Here is a 12,241-nt window from a genome sequence, read left to right on the forward strand (position 1 = left end):
CAAAGCCATCAAAAATGCTTGCAACAAAAGATTTGATATGTTCCAGTGCTTTCTTATACATGTGAGGCACAAACTGTCCTTCTAGGGACAAAATAAAGCTGCAAAAGGCCTGCAGAATATACTGTTAAGTGGTAAACTAGTAAACCCCTTAGGAAATCTAGGAAGATCTCAATTTGATTTCATTTAGAATAAGCAACAAATTATTAGCCAATTTGGTAAGCAAGGAATGTACATCTGGTACATTACTTGTGAAATGTTAAATATGTTTTATAGCGGATTGTATACCTTGGTGGCCACCTAAGCCATGCCTAAGATAAGTCATTCAAAGAAGTCTAAACTAACGGCCAAATTGTTTCTATAAAAGTATTATGAGTAACTTACATCTGATGGCATGGGCTCATTCCTAAAATGGACCTTTCTGAAGGTTATAAAGATGACATTGATGTCCACTTTAAGATCAAGTGTTCATTAAAAAAAAGAAGGCAAGTGGAAGGGATCAAACCTCCCTGTAACCTGACCTGTCAATTCCATTAAAATAATTAAACTCTCTGAACAATAGAGTGTGTACACCTGATGATGTACAGGAGCAAGTAATCAGCCAACATGACCACCTCTGACACATAGCATGATACTTGGAGATTTTCTTTTAAGGCAGGTATTAGGAGTTTTGAGCATACAATATTATAGATGCTGTGTAGCCCTAACATTAATAACTGTGTTTTCTTCTGACCACAAATATAATCTTCTGGCAAATTTCAAAGTATAATTAGTGATATTTGAAAGGCTTTTAAAGCCTTCTTATTTTTATCATATTTTGATGCTCATTCTCCCTAGCCATGACTCTGTATATATATATATTTTACAAGAGATTTACTAAAGAGTTGGAAAAATAAATACAAAATGTTTTTAGTGTTCGGTAAACTTTTTAATGTGACCGGTGATGCTGGCACAACATGCCCTCTGGTTCCACATGAAATGCTTTTGAACTGGAGCTATGAACTGATGAGGCCACAAAGGGGACCTCATCCCCATTTAACAAAGCTGAGGCTCAAACCTGTGAGCACATTGGATCAGCAAGGCAGAAGCCTGCGATCACAATAGACAGGCGGGAGTTTGTGGGCACAACATCACCACCACCTGACCAACACAATCAGTGGTGAACCCAAAAATTGAATACAGAAAACAGTCGTCAAAATGTATAATTATCATCATACATTTGGAATGTTACAGACATGAGAAGTACAAGACATGAAGTGCTATATTGGAAAAGTCACAATAATAATGAATTAGTGATGATACTGATGCAATATGAGAATCTCCAAGGAATAGATGTTTATGGACCACAGGATTAACAGAATCAACAAACACATCCAACAATAAAACAAGATAATGAGCAGCCTATTACTCCAAGTCTACTTACAGCATGTCAAGGAAGGTGCATCTCATCACATATACTTCACATTAAACTCTGTCTGGTTATCACCTCGACCAATGAACCAAAGGGTAGGAGTGCATTGATTTTATGTCTGACCACATGTGGATTTTCATGTGAGAGGACCCCGCGTTAGCTTTCTACAATGAGCACATTCGGCCAATCATTTAATGGAGATGTACTAAATTCAGCACTCCTTTGCACATGATTGCCTGCTCGTTGAATCCTAAGTGGTACAATACTAGGCTTGGGAGAATTACACTAATACAGGATATTGAGGTAAAAGCAGGGTGTAATATCCCCAAATGGGAATAACAAAAAAATTAAAATATCTTTCTTAAATATCACTGGTCAATGTGTCAAAATTCGGTGGACACTTCATCTAACAGTTTACTTGTAGGACTAATATATTGCTTCAGTAAACCATAGAATACTTATGGGTTCATTACAATTTTCTTTCTCAATTCATGAAGATATATAATGCACCAAAGAGAAACAACTTGAAATGTACAATTGAAAATGACCTTATCGATGAGAAGCTTTGTTACAAAGGACTTCTGATAATCCATAATATAGAAATTTAAAGAGATGTGTTCCAGAACTGAGTTTCAAGAGATCATGCTGTAAGAGTTTGTCAAGTGATACAGAAAACCAAGTAGTCAGAATCTCCACCATTCAGATTCAAAGTCTATCAGCCAATTAGATATTTGCTTCTGGAAAAGTATTTCTACAGCGAGTCAACAAAGCAGATTGTAATCTGGCATCACAGAAAATGAAATGTAACAGCAGCAGAGATGTCAATTTCTTTCTATTCTGATTCAGACAGAAGGCAACATTCAATCCATCTCTAAAGTCCCTAAGCATATGCCCTCATGGAAACGCAAAGACAATATAATATGAGTCGCTGCAAAATTATTCGGAATGAATATTTTCCGAGATTTCTACCTCGTATTATAGTGTGCCCAAAAATATGGTGAGTCAGCTTTTCAATGTCCCTGCCAGTAAAATATACTCTGAATTATTGATATCATTAATGTTAAATAGACTTTACCTGTGATATCATTTGTTCCCAAATCTTCTACTTATACCATTATGTTATCCACAATATCCCGAAGGTTGCATCACTGATTGCAAACTTTTACGGTTACTATTTATATTAATTTGGTACAAGTATAAGCCCAAAAGAGAACCGGCAGACTTAGTATGTGGGCTTTTATAAATGTCGAACACCAAACATAATCAATCGCCAATAATGAAGTCCATGGCAGAATACAGATTTTCAATTGCTAAATATAGAGAAATATACACAAACAAGGATCCGGCCCCACTTAATTTAATAACCCTCAAACCAGCATATACTTCAAAATAAAATAATCTTCAATTTTCCCAAATTGGCCACAATATAAAATACCTAGAAATATCTACATTTATGTAAATCTGGCTCAGATGTAGACTCTATCACAAAATGCACCACTTTGCAAGAGCTAGACCCTTCTATCAATCTTCCGAATGTTTTTGTCCTCAAAGATTTGCTTCATACAGAGCTTCACCCAAATTAACAAATCCAAAAAGCATACTTATTTCCTCCATCAAACCTCCTTACAAAAAACTTCAAGAAGCATCTAGAGCGTTAGGCCAACTTGGCTGACTTGGTCGACCTAAAAATTAATACTTTTATTTAACTGACATCTAATTATGTTTTATTATTTTAGTAAATTATTAAATATAAAGTCATCATTTGAATATATCTTTTATTTTATTTTAGCACTAAAAAAAGATAATTTAAATAATTGCCACTATTACATAGGGCTTCATAAGTGCATTGAGAAAATATATGATCCTTTTGATGTCAGCATGATTTGCACTAAGCAGCCTAAATTTGCTTCTTAGGGGTTATTCTAGAGTGGCCAAGATGGATATGGCAACTATGGCAGAGGATAACCCAATTTTGTGGTGGAACTGCCATGGACCAGAATTCAAGGCTACCACTCTAGCCATTTGATTGCTATCTCAGGTTTCTATTTCTTCATCTGCTGAGAGTATCTGGTCTACCTATAGCTTCATCCACTATCTTAAGAGGAACATACTTACCTCTAGGAGAGAGTAGAGAAGCTTGTGGCTGTATATAGTCCTTTGCATCTCATTGATCACAAGACACTTTTGTACAAAGAGAGCCCAACAACATAATAGAGTGTAGAACTAGAGGATCTAGTACACATTGATGAGGATGTTAGGACTTCAGATGCAGTCTGCTTGGTGTTAGTTTGGCAAAGCTTTGACCATAAGGAGTCTAGTAGTTTCATTGATGAGTTTGGGGATAATTAGAGGCCTACTTTCACTATATTTTGACATTTTGTATTTATTTTGATATCATGCTACTCATTGTAGTCATTATTGTGACATTTTTGATATAACAGAGATCTTCAATTTGATGTTTTCATTTGTTAAATTTTATTTAGTATTCAAGTACTAAAAAATTTAGCATTTAGTATTTGTAATTTTGGTATTCTACTAATTTTTCAAAGCTTCATTGGAAATGTAATTCTTATACATCTTTTTTATAACTAATTTTCCCAGTACTATATGTTACCCCAAACTTAGGCCCTTGGTACCCGTCCTAAAGTTCCTTGGAACACTATCCTCAACACAACATTGTCAAATTCATTTCCATCTCTTTTCATTCTAATGTCTTCTTATTTAGGTCCCAATGTATCGTTTTCCTTCACTCACCAATATGTTACATAAAATTTATAAAAGATGGCTATTTCCTTTTTATAGGTGTTGTATAGTATATGTTCCATCACATAGATTTCCTTTTTGATAGGATCAGATATTGTATGTATTCAATGCAAAAGGTATTGGTCATAATTGTATGCTACATTGTGTTCTTATTGCCATTGACTATTTGTAGATGTTGCAATTCTCTCTCTATATGGATCTTTACAAAGACAAATGTTGTCGGTATAATCATGTGTTGTCTAAATTGTTGTTAATGTTAATCATGTCGTTGGTAGTTAACATGACCAAGGGGTGGGTCGTTGTGGCCACGACAGTTCACGTAGCAGCCCCTTGGAGGTTATATCTACACTCCATCAGATGGAATAGGGCATCAGTATCATCACTATCATTTGGCATTATCAATATCATTGGGATCATTGTTTTTGTATCACTTGATGTAAACATTGACTAATATTAATGGAATACATGGCGGTTCTCTGATGTTGTATTGCATTTACTTGCATCTATTATAACTCTTATACCATAGTGTGGATTAAACTACTTTTACCGTAGGTGGTAAACATCTAGCGTCGTTGCCTTTCCGATTCAGAGAAGCAACAAATTGTGCATGGCAAATGGAAACCGATAGACTACAGGGAGAGTATTCTTCAAGAGCACGAAGATGAGAACCCAAAATTATTCGAAGGTGAACGAGAGTTGACAACCAACTTCATCACACTACTTCACACATCCATTGAGACATATGTGCAAAGAGAAGCCGCACGAGAAGAAATACCTTAGAGTGTTGTGTGGAGTGCCCTCGGAGTAAGTCCAACGATAGACTGTTTGATGTGTCATCTCCCCCACTTGTTGGCACGGACATTCCTTGCTCTTCAAAATCGACGGGAGGAAATCAATTGGGAGAACGATGACAACAAGTTCTCCAATAGTACTACCACAAAAGGTAGGAATGCTAAAGGGAGAAAGAAGAGAGATAAAACTCGTTGTAAGGGAAACATGAAGTGAACCCTGAGAGGCAAATATAAATAAAGGAGAACATAGTGTTATGATTATGTTTGTATTGTGACATATATTGTATACAAATAATAAATGAATAAAAGTGTTCTTCTTTAAGCCATGTGTTGTTCCAATTCCATGCATGAGAATAAGACATGCCAAACTTATTAAATAAAAGATAGAAGTAGAAAAGAACGTATAGACGAGACCAAGGCTATTCAGAGGGCTTCATCACTACACTAGCAGGCGGACAGGAGATGGTTAAAGACTCTTGCTGAAACACTACCAGAAGAGTTAATGGAGGGAAACCTAAGTGGTTTGGCCGAAGGTGAAGAAGCCCAAGGAGAATTGTATGGTGGGGAAGAATGCTGCCAAAAGTACGATAGACAATGTCATGCAAGCAATGATAACTTGATAGAGGGGGCATGGAGCCAATTAGGGAATTTAACCCTTACACCAACATGGAGACAAGGGAAGCTTGAAGGGAGGAGAAGAGACCAAGAAAGTCAAGGACACCAAGGTAGTGAGGAGTGTCGGAGGGACACCACACGATAATCAACACAACTCGTCAAGATCCAACCCAACCAGCATGGCAGTACAACCAATAAGAGGCAGTAAAAATAGACATGTCATTGCAAAAGAAGAAACTACCAAAATTTAATGTTGACAGGAAGATCCCATAAGGCATTGTCGGACCTGCGAGATTTGGATGGCAAATGGAGTCACAAACAAAGATGAATGAGTCCAACAATTTCCAGCAACCCTCAGAGGAGTTGTCATTGATTGGTGCTCCAACACAGATAAAGCGAAAATAAACACATGGGATAATCTGAGGAAGGAATTTCAAGCTAGGTTACGATTGCCTTGGGACGACAACAAAATAGTTGTCAAAATATACATTGCACAAAAAGGAAAGAAGGAAACAGTATGAGCATACAATTGGAGTCTTAAAATTTTCCTCGAGAAAATGGAGACCCAACCAGCCAATGAATTGAAAAAGAGATGGTTTATGGAGGGATTAAAGCCTTCCCTCAAGAAGAAAAAGAAAAATACCACCCACGTTGTATGTGGATGCCTACAACGAAGCCATGAACTTTGAGAGAAAAGACAAAACTTCCAAGAAGACGAGCAATAAGTCCTTGTCGAGCAATGATGACTCATCCAAAGACAGTAGCAACAACAAAAAGTCAAATAAGAAGGTGCTCTTCAAAAGGATATGGAACGAATGAAGGAATTTAAAGTAATGAAGAGGAACACAAGACAAAGTGATGAGGGAGAACTGTGGTGCACAAAGTGTTAAGGAGAACGGGCACACGAAGGGTTCATGCCCCAAACAATCATTTTGTGACATCTACCATGTTATGGGTCATTCCACTAAGGAATGCCCATACAACATGAAGACGAGGATCCAACAAGTGCTCTTTACACAAGAACAACCGTCTCCCTCTATGGTAGAGAACACCGCGCATCAAACAAACAATAATGCATCATCCGGTGAGTTCTGAAATTACTACAATGGAGGGCAAAGAAATAATGACAATAGCAACAAGAGCCGAATACAATATGATTCAAAGGGGCAGTTGATGATCCAGTGTTAGGCGTGCAACCACTAGGTCACTTTTGCATGCTTCAACAACAATTGATCAATCTTAGTACAACTGATATCATGGTCTTTGATACCTTCAAAATATTCTTGCACATTTTAGTTCCTTTACAAAGATCAATATAATCTATGCCTACTTACATATGATGGTTTTACTGCATTTATCTTTGTAAGAGGTATGTTTCTCTTTTATTGCGGAGCACTAATACTTTCAAATACATTCTTAAGATCACTTCAAAGATGTGTCTATTCAATAGTCATTAGAGCCATATTTATTAATGTGTCAGGCATTACAGCAATTAGTCTGAGATCCAGATACTAGGAACAAATTGAGAAAATTTGGACCAACCTGCTTTGATAGGTGATCAAATGTATATGGATGGTTTTGCAATGCATTGTCAAAGATGAATATGTTACCCAACTCTTGGCTTGGAGAGTATTGAGTTCTACTTCAGCATTCACTTTCTTAGAATCTTAGAAGATTCAGTCATTGGTCATGATAAATACCCATGATGATGGTTAGTTCTTCAAAGTAGTTTTCCTTAAGTTTATTGGCTCCTAGTTCACTTCATCAATAAATCAACAACTGAATTTAACACTTGGCTTCCTAATTATACACCTCAAATGCACCCATGCATTTTCTTCCCTACAAAGGATTGATCAACGAAAATATTCGGACATTTAGAAATATTACATCCAGATAAATTGGACCTCTCGTTCGCAGCCTCAATGCCTTATATGCAGCACATTTCTTACAAATCATGGATGGTACCATTGTTTAGTTTGACCATCTTGAATACCACTAGTAAGTCACTTTAAAAATTCCCATTTGACCAACCCACAATGTGCTTCCATTTAATAAAGTTGAGGCAGATAACCATATTCAGAATAGTAAGATAACATCATGTCTCTATTCCCTCCAAGAGGTGCATATCAAGGAGCATGTCTAGGTCACTTTGACCACCTCTACATCCTCTTAGCCCAAATAAATTCTTCTATAATAAGTGTTTCTTGCAAGTCACTAATGGTATCATCTCTTCTCAAACACCACTGGTCATATGGTTAAATGATCCTACTTGGCTAGCTAAGGATGCACTCCCATCAATTACAAGTTGAAACAGATCACTATATTTTACATTAAGAAAGGACATGTTGTCTCTATTCCATACAAAAGGTGGAGATCAAGGACTTATTTTCATGTCTCATTTACTATGAGATTTGGGGATGGTACCATTGCTGATTTATATAATCAGGCAATTCTCTATCAACCTTTTATTAGAAATTGGAATATTGCAATGTTTCTTTAATGGAAATCTAGTTAGTCTTTAGTATATTAGGCAATTTCTATTTTTGTCTTCAGTTCACGATTGTTTCTCTTAGAAACATCGTCTTTGTAAATCTACATAAGGAATTTTCATCTCCTCTCTTTTATACAACATTGATTTACCATAACACCTTTCACTACCTCGGTTGAAAAAAGTTAGCCCTCTGCCTTCAAGGGTTGTCACTTTTAGGTGTAGGACCTTGAAGGGGAGCCTTAGAGCTATTTGGATGATTATTGCCTTCGCTATTTGCAGCGAGGACTATTCATGCATGTTTCTCTTGTTCATGATCAAGTAGATCAGCCTATAAAGGCTCGTGATTTGGGAGTTCGGCTTCCATAAGGTCCACCTAATCAAAGGGCTTTTGCAGCTCCAATTCTACCCATGATTCATGTACATACACCTATGGCTTCTCCTGCAGGATCACCTAGATTTGTAGATGCTTTACCTGAGTTTGATCCATATTCTTTTGATGAGGAACCTGATTATAGAGCATCTCTTGATGCTAATGTTGGTCCTTCTCCTCTTTGACCTAAGTGGTGGGCTAAGACACTTGTTGATCTTCGAGATGATGAGATCATAAGTGGGAGAACTACTCAAAAAAAGAGCAAACCTACAACGTCAGTTAATTTTACTCTTATGGCCAACATTCACAGTGTATTTGAACCTCAAACATACTCAAAGGCTAAAGGAATTTTAGAGTCAGAACAGGCCATGCAATCTGAACACCAAAGCTTATTGAAAAATCCCACCTAGGTCTTTTTTGATCTTCCACCAAGGAAGAAACCCATTGCCTGCAAATAGTTTACAAAATAAAATACAAGTATGATAGTAGTTTGGATAAGTACAGAGCTCATTTAGTAGCAAAGGAATTTTCTCAACATCAAGGCATTTATTATGAGGAGACCTTTGCTCCTACAACAAAGATGGGCACTATCAGACTAGTCCTAGCAATGGCAGCTCAGTTTGGTTGGAAGGTCCATCTGATGGACATCAAGAGTGCTTTCCTGAATGGTGACTAACAAGAAGAGGTCTACATGACGTGGCCTCCTGGTTTCAAGGTTGGTGAAGGACACCAGATTCTCAAGTGAGTGAAAGCTCTCTATGGCTTGAAGCAAACCCCTACGACATGTTACATGAAAATTGATAAGTACTCAGTGATCAAGGCTTCCAATGGAGTTCTTCAGACTCAAATTTATCATTATCCTTTTGGTCATGTATGTGGATAATTTGATCATCACTAGTCGTTCGGCATCTTTGATTCAGGGAATCAAACAAAGTTTATGCCAGTCTTTTGATATGACTGATCTCAAGCTCATGCATTATTGCTTAGGTGTTGAGGTTTGCTAGCAATCTTCTAGTCTATTCATTTCTCAATCCAAATATGTCAAGGCTCATTTCATATATAGGATTGCAAGCCTTCATCCGCACCCATGGAGAAAGGTCTCAAGTTATCAGCCAAGTCTGATTGTCCTCCAATTGATGATATTACATGCAGGCAACTAGTAGGCAGCCTCATCTACCTCTCTGCTACTAGACCTAATATCAGCTTCGCAATCAGCTACTTCTCGTGTTTATGACAACTCCTAAGGGTGATCATTGGATCGCAGCAAAGCGTGTGCTTCATTATGTGAAGGGCACTACAGATTATAGACTTCTTTACTCGGAGTTCTAATCCTAGACTTAGTGGGTTCACAGATTCAGACTGGGCATGTTTTGTTGACGATAAAAAGTCAACTTCTAGATATGTGTTCAATTTCAAATCCGATGTTGTTACATGGACCAGTAAGAAGCAGCAGGTAGTTTCTCTCTCCTCCACAAAGGTTGAATACAGAGGAACAATTAAGGCAAGTTGTGAAGCTATTTGGCTTCGTCGAATGCTTGGAGATATGCAAATGTCACCAACAAGACCGACCACTTTGTTTGTTGATAACAAAGGCGATATCAAATTAAGACAGAATCTAGTCTTCCATGAGTAAACCAAGCATTTGGATGTTCACTATCACTACATACAATACCTAGTTGAAGATGGAACAATAGACTTGCAGTATGTTCCCACAGCGGATCAGACTACAGAAATTCTCACCAAGCCTCTTAGTCCTAATAATTTTGTCAAATTCAAAGGATAGCTTGGTGTCATGGATAGATTAACCATTAACTAAGGGTATTACAATAACAGATAGCTTCTATTATTATCTATTATTATTTAATGGTTCTCCATTAGTAATCTATTTGTAAATATTTGAATGTTTCTAATATTTAGCAAGTTGTTAGTTAATTGTTAGCTAGGATAGAATGTTTCTATTCTTTACAGTCATTTCCTAAGGAAACATCGTTTATTCATTTGTATATATTGATCACCGTTAATAACAAGCAAATATTTTACCATAATAGCTAGTTCTGAAAATCAACTTGTCTTCATCACCTAATGGTCGCAACTTTGGTCATGGGGAAATAAAATACCCTAATACATTTTTGAGGTAAGATACATGAAACACATTGTGAATCCTACTATTTATAGGCAGCTCAAACTCATTGGAAACTTCTCCTATTTTCCTCAAAATTTTGTATGGCCCATAAAACCTAGCTTTAAGTTTCTCATCCCCAATCACTTTGATTAATGCTCGTTTATATGGTTGTGATGAAAGAGCATCTTGAGGTAGTCAGCAATCCTTTATGCAGAAGCATTGGGCTTAACCTCCCCACTGTGGACCCTTAGTATCCCCTCACAATCTCCAACAAGAAAAGCCCTCCCTACCCAGGAAGTTGGCTTGGGACACCGTTATCCAGCCACTGAGCATCCTGATGTTGTGTCAACTAGTCAATTGTTGAGACTGTGGACACATTCCAACCAACCTATCTTGCAATTGTTAGCATTCTGACCTCTATTGATCATGGTGGCAAATGCCATTTACTACCTTGGCCAAGGATTTCAGATGGGTAACTCTTGTGCCCGATCCCCCACCGCTTGACTTGACAACAAGAAAAATACAAATGGATTACCATAAGCTTTCGTTCTTAAGTTCTGATTTTAAAGTATTATTACTGATTTCTTTGCTCCCACTTTACTACAGGATTTTCCACACTTTCCTCCTTAAGCTCGACCATAACAATCCTTAGTACTTGGAGGTATTCTCGTGGATTCATGATCTCTTATTCCTTTGCCATATATCATGCCTTTATAGGCCTATGGCATCATGAGCCTTTATCGGCCTATGGCATCATAAGATGGTAGGCTCTTAATTATGTTTTGATATTGCAAAGAGAGTATACCATCTGAGAGACATATCGGTTATGCCCCTGTATGGAACTCTTATTCAAATATTTTATTAACACGAGATGGTAATATTCGGAATGCATAAACAAATCAACATAAGATTAGTTTAGTTAAATGAATCATATGTGTGTGTGTGTGTGTGTGTATACATATGTACATATTTCATACCCACAGAAGTATGAGTATAGACAAGATATTTCTATATCAAAGTATGTAGGCTTGCACAGAGCGAGGAAATGATGAAGGTACTATTCTTACTTAAGTTACTTTTAATGCTTTTTTTATTATTGTTTAATTGATTAGCTTGTTTTTTCTAGGATCATTTTTGCAAATGTAGAATCATAGCCATTGTTATTGATGATCTCCAAATGTAGATTTGGATCTCATATAAATATGAGAGGAGACATGTCTCTATGGTGCAAACATCATTTAAACAATATTATATTAACATGAATAATAATATGTATAACAACATATATATATATATATATATATATATAATTAACATGGATAAGTATATATAGGAAATGATGATTACCAATAACAATAATGTATATTAGATTGAATCAATCCGACTGAAGCTACAACTTTAACACTCCCTCTTAGTTAGGGAGGATTGATATAGAACACATTATGCTCTCAAGTATATGAAGAGATATCATCTCACCTATAAAAAATTCCATAACTTTAATATAAGTTTAAACACCACCTTAAGTGTGGTCTAAAATAGTAACTATGTCATGGTGTCCAACAAGATCCAGTCGAAAGAACCATAACAAGTTGGTTATCATGGTGTTCGGCAAAATCCGGCTCAAAGAACCATGATGAGTTGGTTATCACGATGTCCAGTAAAATCTGGCCCAAAGAACTAT

At 36.7% G+C, this 12,241-nt stretch overlaps 1 protein-coding gene across 4 annotated transcripts in view; it reads right to left on the reverse strand.

Moving 5' to 3' along the window:
• LOC149579656 (Chaperone DnaJ-domain superfamily protein) overlaps positions 1-12,241 on the reverse strand; it is a 65,854-nt gene that overhangs the window by 14,438 nt on the left and 39,175 nt on the right. The gene's annotated exons all lie outside the window — the stretch shown is intronic.

This window comes from Cupressus sempervirens, chromosome 1 (assembly GCF_028749045.1).
Source record: "Cupressus sempervirens isolate cs-2001-9-10 chromosome 1, ASM2874904v1, whole genome shotgun sequence".
Lineage (NCBI taxonomy): Eukaryota > Viridiplantae > Streptophyta > Pinopsida > Cupressales > Cupressaceae > Cupressus > Cupressus sempervirens.